This window comes from Notechis scutatus, chromosome 3 (genome assembly GCF_049901735.1).
Source record: "Notechis scutatus isolate UNSWTSFEM ecotype Mainland chromosome 3, rNotScu1.2, whole genome shotgun sequence".
NCBI classification, from domain to species: Eukaryota; Metazoa; Chordata; class Lepidosauria; order Squamata; family Elapidae; genus Notechis; species Notechis scutatus.
Window position 1 is genome coordinate 4,284,361 of NC_142011.1, and position 10,000 is coordinate 4,294,360.

General features: G+C 44.0%; 1 long non-coding RNA gene across 1 annotated transcript; it reads left to right on the forward strand.

Annotated features, from left to right (window-relative positions):
* Positions 1–1,317: 1,317 nt before the first annotated feature.
* Positions 1,318–3,525, forward strand: LOC148131059 (uncharacterized). Its single transcript, XR_015749084.1, has 2 exons — positions 1,318–2,621; positions 3,113–3,525. It is a non-coding gene; the product is annotated as an uncharacterized LOC148131059 (long non-coding RNA).
* The last annotated feature ends 6,475 nt before the right edge of the window (positions 3,526–10,000 follow it).

Below are 10,000 nucleotides of genomic sequence, written 5' to 3' on the forward strand. Positions count from 1 at the left end.
TCTTTGGGGCAGCCCCTGAGATCCAAACAGAGGCATGGACATCTGCTCCAGGAGAGAATGCAGGGACGAGGGGGTGTAATTCAGGATGGGTTTTTCTGGAAACCAGCAACCGTATCGTCCGTATCATGGGATTTTGCTACCCCCTGGAGGCTGAGTGACTTTCCTGGACACTCGTTCCCTAGAACTCTCCGTGAGTCCTGCTCTTCATGCATTCCTACTGTGGCTTGGTTTCCTGATGTAAACGGAATAGAACAGAATGAATGAGCTGGAAGGGACCTTGGAGGTCTTCTAGTCTAGCCCCCTGCTCAATCTCAGACAAGTGGCTGTCCCGTCTCTTCTTGGAAACCTCCAGTGATGGAGCACCCACAACTTCTGAAGGCAACTTCTGTTCCACTGGTTAATTGTCCTCACTGTTAGGAAGTTTCTCCCTAGTTCCAGGTTGGATCTCTCTTCAATTAGCATGGGAGGACAAGAAGGAACTTCAGGCAGTGGTGGGGATTCAGCCAGTTCGCACCAGTTTGGGAGAACCAGATCTTAACTTTCTGAGCAGTTTGGGGAACTGGTGGTTGGAAGAAATCATTAGGGCAGAGAACTGGTCGTTAAATTATTTGAATCCCACCACTGACTTCAGGGCCCATGTTGCTTTGCACCAGGGTGGAGACCTCACACCACCACCCCAGACCCCTTGCAAGAAGAAAATTGTCAGGATTCCAGCAGTTACTCCCATTAAATCACGAGCCTCGAACCACACTCCCAAAACTAAAAAGATTTATTTGAAGGTAACATTCTACGTCCGGCATTTACCTGGGCATAGCCAACTCTGAGATACCCTCGATCACTGTCACCCTCGATCCTGCTTTCCCCCCCCACCCCCACCCCTCTGGGTGTATCATCCAACGAAACACGTCCATAGCCAAGAGTCATCAATCATGCTCTCCAATTACATTTTTACACGGCAGAAGCTTCAGTCATCTAATCGGTCCCTGAAGAAAACATGAATGGGATGTACTTTCGATTCCACACTGCCGCCTGCTCTTTGAAACCCCTTCTTTCTATTGACAATTATAAAACGCGTATACAAAAGGTTTTACGAGTTGACCAAAAATGACATATCAGATCAGCGAAGAAGCTCGTGCCTCCAAGGAGGAGAAGATAGAAGTCCAATCTTCCAAATGTATTAAAAGTGACTTGTGTAATTAAGACCTTGGCAGAGGTGGCCTGCAAGGAATACTTGTTTTAGAGCAGGGGTATCAACCTTGGCAACTTTAAGACTTGTGGACTCCCAGAATTCCTCAGCCAGCTTTGCAAAGCTGGCTGAGGAATTCTGGGAGTTGAAGTCCACAAGTCTTAAAGTTGCCAAGGTTGGACACCCCTGTTTTAAAGCAACCAAAAAGAGAGAGAGAGAAATCTTGAAAGTCACATCTGTTTCTAACAGCTAGCCAGGAGAGATAATGTATATGTTACCGTTACAATGTGTGAAATTAGGCATTTCCTACAATGCCCAGGAAATCTATAGAATGCCAGAAATGGGACATCAAAGTATGAAACGCTTAAAATATTTTACTTATTTCCTAGGCGTTCGATTATGCAATGCCAAAAGGCAAACCTGCAAAATATATAATTCTCCTGCTAAAAGGCCAATCTAGCCTTACTTGTTGCGACAAATACTGGTTTTTTTTTCTCTTGTAATTTTCTGTAAGAAAATCCTGTATTTATTTATTTTTGTAATTCTTCTTTCGTTTTCATATACATCTTTTTCAATCAAGAGTTAGGGTTAGGGCTACGGTTGGAGTAAGCCTAACTGTAACTCTTAATACTAATGATTCCTAATTCTAACCCTAATTTTAACCTTTACCCTAACCCTTAACATTAATCCCTAGCCCTAACCCTAACTTTAATCCTAACTCTAATTCTAACCCTAACTGTAACTTTTAACCCTAACCATTACTTTAACCCTAACCATAATCCTAACCCAAACCCTTTCTAACTCTTAACCCCAATCCTTAACTTTTAACCCTAACCTTAACTCTTAAACCTAACCCTAACCCTAATCCTAGCCTTAATCCTAACCCTTCCTAACTCTTAGCCATAATCCTTAACTTTTAACCTTAACTTTAACCCTATCCCTAACCCTAACCCTTACCCCTAATCCTAATTCTAACCTTAACCTTAAGACTAACCCTAACCCTTGCAAACTCTTAACCCTAACCCTTAATTTTTAACCCTAATCCCTAACCTTAACCCTAACTCAAACCTAATCCTTAATCCTAACCCTAATCCTAAATTTAATCCTAAACCTAACCTTTCCTAACTCTTAACCCTATCCCTTAACCCTAACCCTAACCTTAAGACTAACTCTAACCTAACCCTTGCAAACTCTTAACCCTAACCCTTAATTTTTAACTCTAATCCCTAACCTTAACCCTAACCCTAATCCTAAACTTAATCCTAAATATAATCCTTCCTAACTCTTAACCCTAACCCTTAACTTTTAACCCTAACTTTAACCCAAGGCCCTAACCCTAACCCTAATCCTTCCCCTTTTCATGACTCTTCTCTTTTCATACTTTGCCTAAACGTTTCTTGTCATTCTGCATAATACCTACGTATCATATATACCAGTGATGGCTAACCTATGACACGCGTGTCACTCGTGACACGCCAAGGCACTTTGACTGACACGCCTGTTGGTGTGGGAAAACCTGCACATTTAGAGGCTGCCTGTGCTCTGCTCCAATCCCTGCTCCCTGCTTGTTGCGTGGAGGCGTGGTGTCACCGCTGCCGCAAGATCTTTGCAGCAGAGAACCAGTTTTAACCGCCATAAACTGAGGTTTGTCAGTTTCATTACCTCAGGAACGCTACAGGAGGAAAGGAGATCCATGAGGTTCACAGCCCTGTAAGGTGGCCTTCCGATCCCCACATCCTGCACCTGCAGCCCTGAGACCAGGGAGACGAGTTTCACAGCCCTGTGTGATCACCCCAGCCCTGTCTGTCTGTTATAAACCAAATTATTGCTATTTCTTGAAGTGACACACGACCCGAGGAAGGCTACACTTTTCCCCGATTTTCGACACACCAAGCTGAAAAGGTTAGCCATCACTGATATATACAGTGCCTTGGGAAAGTATATAGCATATTAAAAGGACACAAATGTTACCTTGCCTGAAAAGGCCATGCATTCTATCGACTTCCTAAACATGCTACACAATGCCAACTTCCCACACATTGTCGGAATAGTATATATTTGAAAGAGCACTAAGGCTTAGTTCACACATAATATTTGGGTGTTCTGTGGTTTGAGCGCCCCCTGTTGACGGAAACTGGCTTCTTGGTTTGCAAACAGTTCTTTAGTGCAGCTAGGTAAAGAGCCCATCCCATGGTGGTTTATGCCACCCAACATGGCTTAGGGCAACGTTTGAAGCCGGCATACATTGAATGGGTGCAAGGTACGAAGGCATGAGTAATGTTTTAACATGGTGGGTGGTGATCCTAAGAGCCATTTGTTCAGTGTAGCAAAAAAATAAATCACAATTCAGCACATTGTCAGTTAAAGTGGTCTAAAAGGGCCTTTAATTCAATATGGGGTCCTTGGTGCTCTCTGAGCTTGGTTTTCTTAGAGACGTTTCATCACCCGACTAGGTAACATCATCAGTGCTACTGTAGAAGGGAGTGAGGTTTATGCAGTGGAGCAGAAGGAAAGGAAAAGAGGATGATGATGATGATGGAGGAGGAGGAGGAGGACTGTGGGGTCCTTGGTGGTCTCTGAGCTTGGTGGCTTTCTTGCAGATGTTTCATAACCCAACTAGGTGACATCAACAGGGCTAGAAGGGAGTGGGGAGATGAGGAAGAGGAGGAAGAAGAGGAAGAGGAGGATTGTGGGTCCTTGGTGGTCTCTGAGCTTGGTGGCTTTCTTGCAGATGTTTCATAACCCAACTAGGTGACATCAACAGGGCTAGAAGGGAGTGGGGAGATGAGGAAGAGGAGGAAGAAGAGGAAGAGGAGGATGTGGGTCCTTGGTGGTCTCTGAGCATGGCTGTCTTTCTTGCAGACGTTTCATGACCCAACTAGGGAACATCAGTGCTTGAAGGGAGTGAAGTTTGTGGAGTGGAGCAGAAGGAAGACGAGCTATGGAGGAGGAGGAGCAAGAAAAGGGGGAGGAGGAGGAGAAGAAGGCCTGTGGGGTCCTTGGTGGTCTCTGAGCTTGGTTGCTTTCTTGCAGACGTTTCGTGACCCAACTAGGTAACATCATCCATGCCAGAAGGGAATTTCTGTTTATATACGTGACTTGCCCTGCCGGTGTTGGTGGGTAAAAAACTAAAAGCGTCTGAATTTTGATCACGTGGCCATGACTGATGCTGCAAGTGCAAAAAACTGCCATAAGTCGCTTCTTTTTAACGTCATTCAACCTTTGAACAGTCACTAAACAAATGGTTGTAAGTCTAGGACTATTTCTATATGTGGACTTCCAACTTCCAGAATTCCTCAGCCAGCCATGCTGATTGTGGAATTCTGGGAACTGAAATCCACACAACTTGGTGCCAAGATTGCGAAACGCTGCATTAAGCCATTGATAAACCCCCTTAAGCTTTTCACTAAACCCTGATTTGTGGGATGTCTGACTTCTCCCAACACTCCTGGCATGGAAACAAGATTTTTTTTTCCTTTTCAAAAGAGGGCCTTAGGGTCTCCCCAGCTATTGTGTGACCCTCCCTGACTTATATTTTATTTCCAAATGTATGATGGGGGCCAAATTGTACAACAGACAGACAAGGTAGGACTTTCCCCCCTTCCCTCCCATGCTCCTCCCTCCCTCTTTCCCCATACTTTGCTTCCTTCCTTCCTTCCTCCCTCCCTCCTTCCTTCCTTCCTTCCCTCCCTCCCTCCTCCTTCCTTCCTTCCCTCCCTCCTTCCTTCCTTCCTTCCTTCCCTCCCTCCTTCCTTCCTTCCTTCCTCCTCCTCCCTCCTTCCTTCCTTCCCTCCCCCCTCCTCCTTCCTTCTTCCTTCCTCCCTTCTCTCCCATGCACCTCCCTCCCCTCTTTCCCCATGCTTTGCTCCCTCCCTCCCCTCCTTCCTTCCTTCCCTCCCTCCCTCCTTCCTTCCTTCCTTCCTTCCTTCCTTCCTTCCTTCCTTCCTTCCTTCCTTCCTTCCTTCCTTCCTTCCTTCCCTTCTTCCTTCCTTCCCTCCCTCCCTCCCTCCTTCCTTCTTTCCTTCCTTCCTTCCTTCCTTCTCTCACATTCTCCAAGCTGTGTCCAGCGCTAATTGAACCTTCAGCTGCTCCCATCATCCCCAGCCGCTTTGGCTAGCAGAGGACGTGGGCGCCATCTTGAGGAACGCAAGTGACAGTGACCAATATCTGAAGACAGATCACTTTCCAAAAACGGTTGACCGATATTACTTGGCACGTATGTTCCATTCTGTACAGCATGTTGCACACTGATGTGTAAATAAATGTTAACATCTAAGTGTGGTGTTTCCTTCTTTACGTTCCCCGTTTGTTTTGTTTTTTTAAATCCATCTGAGTTGGCATGAAAAGCAGCTCCAGGGGTTGGATGTGGCAAGATTTGCAACGTCCATAAAAACCTACAACCTGTTTAGATTTGGGCAAGTCTTAAACTTGCCAAGTTTGAAGATACTTTGATTCGATAGATAGATGATAGATAGACTTCAACTCCCAGAATTCCCCCTCCAGTCATGTTAACTCAGGAATTCTGGGAGTTGAAGGCCACAAGTCTTAAAGGGGCCAATATTGAGAAACTCTACTTAGGGAATCCCCATGATCCTTTGCTCCCCTCAAATAGGTTGTATGAATAGCGCCCGGCCTTACAAAGGAAATCAAAGGGTTGCTGTGGGAATATTCGCCTCTGGGTGGCGCCAGAGGCCAGGTGTATGGCAAACTGCCCCTGGTTTTCTGAAGGACATCCCATGAAACCTGTCAACATTTGGCAATGTCTTTTAAACAAGCTTCAGGTCCATTAGGCCTCAGAATGAGGGTTAAAAGGGGGGTTATCCTTGCAAAGTGTGTGGGAAATACATGCTCTTGCCTGTCTGCTTGAAGCAAAAAGGACTCTTTCTTTCTTTTTTCTTTCTTTCCTTCCTGTGTGTCTACCTATTCTTTCTTTCTTTCATTCTCTTTCTTTTTCTTTCTTTCATTCTCTCTTTCTTTTTTTCTTTCTCTCTTTCTTCTCTGTTTACCTATTCTTCCTTCCTTCTTTCCTTTCTTGTCTGCCTACTCTTTCTTTCTTTCTTTCTTTCTTTCTTTCTTTCTTTCTTTCTTTCTTTCTTTCTTTCTTCTCTGTCTACCTATTCTTCCTTCCTTCCTCTTTCTTTCCTTCCTTCTTTCTTTCTTTTTCTTCTTTTTCTTTCTTTCCTTCCTGTGTGTCTACCTATTCTTTCTTTCTTTCATTCTCTTTCTTTTTCTTTCTATCTTTCATTCTCTCTTCTTTTTCTTTCTCTCTTTCTTCTCTGTTTACCTATTCTTCCTTCCTTCCTTCCTTCCTTCCTTCCTTCCTTCCTTTCTTGTCCGCCTACCTTTTCTTTCTTTCTCTCTCTCTCTCTTCTTTCTTTCTTTCTTTCTTTCTTTCTTTCTTTCTTTCTTTCTTTCTTTCTTTCTTTCTTTCTTTCTTTCTTCTCTGTCTACCTATTCTTCCTTCCTTCCTTCCTTCCTTGTCCGCCTACCTTTTCTTTTCTTTTTTCTTTCTTTCTTTCTTTCTTTCTTTCTTTCTTTCTTTCTTTTCTTTTCTTTTCTTTTCTTTTCTTTTCTTTTCTTTTCTTTCTTTCCCTGTCTGTCTGTGGTATCCTTCCTTCCTTCCTTCCTTCCTTCCTTCCTTCCTTCCTTCCTTCCTTCCTTCCTTCCTTCCTTCCCCCATTAGTCTGTCTATCCTTTCTTTCTTTCCTTCCTTATCTGTTTGTCCACCTTCCTTCCTTCTTTTCTTTCCTCGCAAAATTGGATTCTACTTTTTCACAAATACTTGCAGAGAAGCCCATCTGCAAACAAGCAGAGCTCCATATTTTTAACCAAAGCACCATGAAAAAATCAGGGTCGTCATATTCTCCATGGTGCATTTTTCATGGTATTTCTGTTTTTAAAAATGTGATGGTGTGTGTGTGTGTGTGTGATGGGTTTATATGCGACTATATGCAAGAATTACAGCCTGGGCTTCATTGGTTGATCATGACTGGCTTTTGGAAAAGTAGCCAGTAACATGGTATTTGCTCAGGAAATCCCAGAATTCTAGGCCAGATAAGGAAAAATAAAAATAAATTCAGAAAAACATCCCAGAAAAGGCAGTGATTAATTGTTTCTAAACGGCTGCTATTTTTTTTTTTTTTTTTTTTGCTTAAGGCAGGTTTTGACCTAAGTTTTGCCGATTTTGCAGATCCCAGATGCTCTGCATGGCCACCCATTTTAATCATCAGGAAATGCAAAGGCTTAAAATAACAGGAAACGTTTTCCCCATCCCCGAGACTCTGCTGCAAAAGGTCTTAGTATGGCACAAGTGTAAGTTTGCCGACCTGGGATTTAGGGATTAACAATGTAGTAGAATAACGCAGGGGAACCTATACCATCCTGGACAAATGGTTATCCAAATTCTTCTTTCGAACCTCCAGGGATGGAGCACCAACAACATCTAGAAGCAAGCAGTTCCACTGGTTAATTGTCCTCACTTGTTTGGAAATTTCTCCTTAATTCTAGGTTGCTTCTCTCCTTTGGTTAGTTTCCATCCGTTGCTTCTTATCTTGCCTTTTGGGGCTTTGGAGAATAGCTTGACTCCTTCTTCTTTGGGGCAGCCCCTGAGATATTGTAAGACTACTATCATATCTTTCCTGGTCCTTCTCTTCATTAGACTAGACATACACAATTCTCACAACGTTCATTGCATGTTTTAGCCTCCAGTCCCCTAATCATCCTGGTTGCTCTTCTCGGCACTCTTTCCAGAGTCTCAACCTCTTTTTTTACATCGTGGTGACCAAAACTGGATGCAAATATTCCAAGTGTGGCCTTAACAAGGCCTTATAAAGTGGTATTAACACTTCACGTGATCTTGATTCTATCCCTCTGTTTAGGCAGCCTACAATTGTGTTGGCTTTTTTGGCAGCTGCAGCACACGGCTGGCTCATATTTAAATGACCGTCCTCTAGGACTCCAAGATCCTTCCCACAATTACTACTATTGGGTCAGGTACCACCTATATACTGTATCTGTACATTTTGGGTTTTTCTTGCCTATATGTAGTGCCTCACTTTTTTTTCAGCCTTGAATTCCATTTTGTTGGATAGCGCAGCGCCCAACGTTCAAGTCCGTCAAGATCCTTCTGTATCTTAAGACTTTATCTTCTGGAGGTATGTGAGAATCAAGGATATAGCTTATTGATCGATTAGATTCAATAAGTCCTACGGGTGATAGCAAGCCCCAGAAGAAAGAGACACGAACCAAACTTTTCTGCTAGGATGGTTTCAAAATATACTAAAACTATTTGTAATCCTGCTGAGCCGTTGCTAACTGTTGTTGGAAGTTAAACCCTACCCCTCTCCTAGAAAAAATGAAATATCCTAGGAAATACTAAAAAGGCAGAATATTTCCCCTAAAAAGAAAAGTAGAAACTCAGAAGCAGAAACTCAGCCCTCCCCCACAACTTTGCTAATGGGCCATTACTCTGGCCTGGTCCAGTCTATTCTACATAACAAAGATCTACTCTAGGCAGAGCTATAATAGGAATTGCCCAAAGCCCTTTCATTACATCATCATCCAGCAAAGGCTCAACCAAGCGTGATATTCAAAAGACAACCTACAGAGTTGCTCCTGCACGGCCCCATGGGAGTCTGATCACCAATCAGAATACAAGCTCAAATTCAAATCCCAACAGAGGGGATAAACCCTTCTTTGGCACTCCAAGCCATGTGGTCCTGTCCACCATTACACCTTTCCAAAACAGCCTCCATGTTTCCATGTTTCTTTTTTCCCCGCTTGGAACTGAACCCAGAAGGATATTTCTTCCAACGCTGTGAAAACATTTTTTATTTTTATTTTGCAAAAGGATGCACTTGGATGGATAAGTTTAAAACAGGAAGAAGGAAATGGTTGGAAATGAGGAACTGAAAGTAAGGCACACAGGCGGTTACAGAAAGTGACAGCGAGTGAAGTTGTGAAACGTGTGCGTGGCTAGAAAAAAAAGGGATAAAGGACAGGGTTGGAGATCAGCTCGGGCCTTGCGGGACCTACTGCATGTCATTGGACCCCGTTGCAATGGCTTATTAATGCAAGCGTATTGCTGCTATTCTTCTTCTTCTTCTTCTTCTTCTTCTTCTTCTTTTTCTTCAGCGTTTGTCTCGCGCTCTGGCGAGGTCCGCTAATGTCCTTGAGTACTGCTTCCACGCCTCTCTGTCTGCCACGTATGTCGGGTCTGCCTTTGCGATCTCTAAATCGGCCTTGATCGTGTCCATCCAGCGTTGCTTAGGTCTACCACGCGGTCTCGCTCCTCCGACAGTCACCTTCATCGCAGATTTGATGATAGATTCTTCCTTGGCGCGACTCACATGGCCGAACCATCGTAGCAGGACTGCCTCATGACCGTGGGGATGGGCACGACGTTGAACCGTCTCACGCACTTCTTCATTCCTGACGGATCGAGTAGGGTGAGGCCTACCGACCATCGGAGCATTCGCATCTCCATTGTCTGGAGTCTGCTTTCGACTTCTTTGGTCGTCGGCCAGCACTCTGCGCCGTATATGGCCACGGGCGCACCACAGAGTTATAGATTTTCGCCTTCAGGCGCATCGGCATCTTCTTGTCACAGAGGACGCCCGTGACGGACTTCCATTTGCCCCACGCTGCGTTGATCCTGGCTGCCACCTCATAATAGCGTATTGCTGCTATTATATCTTTTATATCTTTTATTCATTTCTTAGGTTCCAAATTATTAGAAACAATAAACCTCTGATCGTAAAGTAAGAATTTTTGTTCATGTTCCTGTCTCTTTCCTATGGGTATTTTTTTTTAATG